This window comes from Nannospalax galili, unplaced genomic scaffold (genome assembly GCF_000622305.1).
Source record: "Nannospalax galili isolate Female #2095 unplaced genomic scaffold, S.galili_v1.0 scaffold1025, whole genome shotgun sequence".
In the NCBI taxonomy this organism is placed as follows: domain Eukaryota; kingdom Metazoa; phylum Chordata; class Mammalia; order Rodentia; family Spalacidae; genus Nannospalax; species Nannospalax galili.
The window spans coordinates 2003345-2007963 of NW_008353598.1; the positions used below are offsets into that span (position 1 = coordinate 2003345).

At 36.4% G+C, this 4619-nt stretch overlaps 1 pseudogene; it reads left to right on the forward strand.

Moving 5' to 3' along the window:
* Positions 1-3330, forward strand: part of LOC103748264 — a 12185-nt pseudogene extending 8855 nt beyond the window's left edge.
* The last annotated feature ends 1289 nt before the right edge of the window (positions 3331-4619 follow it).

Sequence of the window (4619 nt, forward strand, 5' to 3'; positions counted from 1 at the left end):
AACTGTAAACCTAAAAATTTACAGCCAATTTTGAAAGAGATGCATCCTACCTCAGGAAACCGTTATTGAATATGTCAATTGTGTTGTAATGATATGCTTCTTCTAAGTATGTTGTTATTAAATAAATCATTTTTAAAAATTAAAAAAAATCAAATTAGAAATTAGTGTGGTAATTACAGGAGATATAACAAGTATGTAATGGGAAAACTAGAAGAAAGGAATGGGTTATTAAGATATTTGAAATAATATTGCTTTAGAGTGCCTAACAAATTATTATCAAGTACCAAGTCTCAGGTCCAGGAACCTCAGAATTAGAAATTAGTGTGGTAATTACAGGAGATATAACAAGTATGTAATGGGAAAACTAGAAGAAAGGAATGGGTTAATAAGATATTTGAAATAATATTGCTTTAGAGTGCCTAACAAATTATTATCAAGTACCAAGTCTCAGGTCCAGGAACCTCAGAGAACACCAGGTGGGATAGTGAAAACAAGCTATTATAAATAACACTGGGAATACTATTTGACGACTAGTGAAATTCAAAGAGAAAATTTGGAAAATGAGCCAGTAGAGGAAAGTGATTTACTTATGGAGGAGCAAATATGAAAATCATATAAAATTTCTGGTCAAAAGCTATTCAAGCAAGAAGAAATGGAGTCAAATATTTAACTATTATTAGAAAGCCTACTAAACATGAATTTTGTACATCTTAAAAATATCCTTCAAAAGGGAAGAATGAATGTAGTCTTTCTCAAAGAAATATAAATTGATTTTTACTCTTTCCTTCTCCCCTAATGCTTAGGGAAGCCAACTAGTTAGTAAGCTAATTAAAATAGAAGAGCACAGAATTACCCTGCATGGATGGGCAACATTGCTCCCAGAAGACATGAGTTATCAAACCAAAACCACAAAGTCAGGCATGAAATGCCTCCCTATGAGTTATTGATCAAGGGGCCCCAGAGGCCTCTAAAACAACACAGGGTATTGCCATTGATCTTAGTTACCAGTCATAATTATAGAGTAAAACACTATTGTTTAAGAAACCACACACTTTTCCTGTAGTACATAAGAAATCGATCTCAGGGTGGCCAGGAAATTTCCTTCCTGCTGGTTAGCTTTCATACTCTTGGAGGTACCATTCAGGTTGCTGGAAGATAAAGAAAACAATGGACTTACTCAGCATTGGACCCTGAATGCTACAATACCAACTTTCCAGGCACAGTGTGGCATAACTGCTTTCTGATGGGCCTGCTCTATAGTAATGAATATATGCCTAATAGTGAAAACATAGCAAAAAGTTCTTGGCTAGGGAGGTCATAGTCCTTAGGTTGCAATCAACTATTGCTATTTTCCTAAGGGGTCATGTTGTCAAACTGCCTTCTAAATATTTATGTCATATACATAGACCTGGCTACTCCCAATGTTGATTTGAGAAGCTTATTTTTGCCACTAATAGCAGGCAATAAATCCTGAGAATGAATGGCTATGAGCACTCAGTTCACAAAGAGACATCTTTACAAACCACACCTACCCACACATGAAGTTTTTGATAACTTCAATAGTCACCTGATGGGTCTGCTGTAAATACTGATACTCATAAGCAAGGTCCTGCTTTGGATCCCATGTGTGCTACCATAGTCATCGAGTAGGTATAGGAATCGTAAGCAGCCTCAGATGCATAGTCACCGGCAGGATAAGACATAATAGCTGTGGCCAAGGAAAATATCTTGGAAGAGGATGCTGAAAGAATGTAAGAGCCATCTTCTGGATGAGGCATGACCATTGCATTCATGAACTCATAGAAGCTGTGGTTAACTGAATAAGACCTGCAGAAGGCGAAGTTATGAAAAATTCCAGCATAGATGGGAAAGAAATTCATGTGGCTGCACTTATAACTTATAACTGAGAAGATATTGGCAGTTGAAGGCTGCTGGGGGAGAGAGAATCATTCTTCTTAGGGACTATGTCTAGGGAGAGTTTGTTCACAATCCAGTGAGTGGCTCCACACCCCTACACATATGGGCGACACTAATGAGTTGTTTTAGAAAAGAAGACACCAATTTTGGTGGAGGACCTGTGGGGAGAGACCTGGAGGAGTTGGAGGGGTGGACATGATCATATTTCATTGTATATGTGTATGAAATTTTCAAAGAATAAAAATGATTAGAGTAACTCACCAGGTACTAGAGTGGTACAATTATGTCTTTCTCTGCAACCATGTCATACTCTGAAAGCATGCCTTACCCTGCTGGTGACTGTGCATCAAGGCTGCTTGTAATCTCATGTCCACAGGAGACCCAAAGAGGGCCTTGCTTATGAGCATCAGTATAAACAGTAGGCTATCAGGTGATTTCCAAAGTGATCAAAAACTTCCTCCAATATTTCCACAAAACAGTCTCAGATTTGATTTACCAGAAGGTCTAGGAGCTTCAGGTCAGCTGCATCACTACTGATGTCATTTACCAGAAGATTTATGAGATCCAGGATATCTATTAAAAGAACTGGACCATGCTGACTGAAGGATTCTTCAAGAATCCACTTTAGCCTGAGGCTGAAGCCATTGCTCTGTAATTTGGCAATGATGCTGTGTTCCTGAGTTTGTACCATGAATTATAATATTGGCATATATATACATACATATATGTATATATGTGTACGTATGTATATATGTACATATATATGTATATACATATATATACACACACATATACATACACACCCCTTCTTTATGTGTTACAGATTTAATATATATATATATCAGTGGGGGGAACATCTCTTAGAGCAGAGATTTGTATACAATTACAGCCACTGTAATCTCTTCAACTGCAGTATTAACAGCGATTGGTCTTCTCCCTTGAGCTACCAAACTCGTGGCTCTAGGACATCAATGATGAGTTCATCTACCAGGTCCAATCATATATTCTCAATACCACTGCAAGACTGTCAAGAAGTCAGAGGAGGAAAATGACTTCTTTCATTCCAGTCTTAACAATCCTAACATCTGGAATGTGCACAGCATCCATAATACCCTTTATTCCCTGATAGACACACCTACCAATAGCCCACAGCTGGTAGTGTATACATGTGGAGGTGGCCCTGAAAGTGTAGCTGGGGAATATGAATGATGCTATCTCTACAAGATGCTTGCTTGGTGCTTCAACCTGGTGAAGCCTCTGTGCCTGCACTACCTGTTTAGGGATTACCACTAAACCATCAAGATGCTGGAGAACATAGAGCTGTGTAAGAAGGGCATGCATTTCCATGTGCCTAAGTGCTGAGTCATCATATACTATTATCTGGGTTTTCCATGTTCGATGATGTGTTACTAACAGGATGCCACCCACACACATATACACATAAGTTAAAATTAAGAAGTCTTTAAAAATTGAAAAATGTTCTTTAGACAGAAGGGTATAAGGTAGGTTACATATTTAAACAAAAGCAGTGTATTGTTAAGGAGTGAAAGTAAATTAAAACTTTAATTTTGTTTAAAATAATAACCACAACACACTCTATTATGTATGTTAACATATCTCTTGTTACAAAAGGCTCATGGTTATATATAGATGGAACTAATTATAAGAATGATCCAAGGGATGGCAGGGCAGAAAATTTTATTATGAAGCACTTACAAATTACATAAAATAATAGTGTTACTGAAAGTGGATTTGTATTTATAGTAAATATGTATTGTAAGCTCTAATAAACCATGGAAAAAGGAATCATAAAATGTTCAGTTAAAAACTTAGAGAACTTTAAAGAAGAACAAAATCAGGGGAAATGAATAGAGAATAGTGACAAATAGGGTAAATATTAATCCAAATATATCTAAAATCACTTGGAACATGCTTGGTTAAATGCACCAATTTAAAGCCAGAGATTGTTAGGGAAGATCATATAAATAAGATACAAGGATATGTTGTTTACAAGAAACTCTCTGTAATATAAAAACATATAGAGATTCAAAACATATGGGTGGAAAAAGCTATACTATACTAATAGCATCCAAGAAATCAGGAGTAGTTGTATCAGTTTCAGGCTAGACAGGTTTTGAAGCAAGGAGATTTGCCAGTAATAAGGAAGGATATTGTATTTTTCAAGGATACCGGTTGTTCAAAGAGAAAAAGCAATCCTTAACATGTGTGGACCTACCAACAGAGCTTTAAAAGAACAAGGCAAAAGCACATGGATTTTCAAGAAGAAATAAATGAAGTCAAAGTTATAGTTGGAGACTTAAAGCAGATGGATATGAAGCACAAGTTATTTATATCATTTTTTAATTTGTAAACTTTTCTATACATTTTATATCATTTTCAAATAAAATATTTTGATTTTATAAAAAAACAGTGTATAGTGGGACATATGCACATTCACACACACTCATGCATATACACCTGCACACAAGCCACATGCACACACACGCACACACAAACTTATATTTGCTTTCACTTTTCTAAATATAATGCACTGTTCAGGCCATAGTAATTAAACGTATTCTTGTTTTGGCATGCTAGACAGATTACACTGTGAGAGAGGGTTAACTGTCCCAGTAGATGACTCATTCCAAGGGCGTGGAAGCCTCAGAAACAAAGTCACCCACTGCAGGGAACCTGAGTGT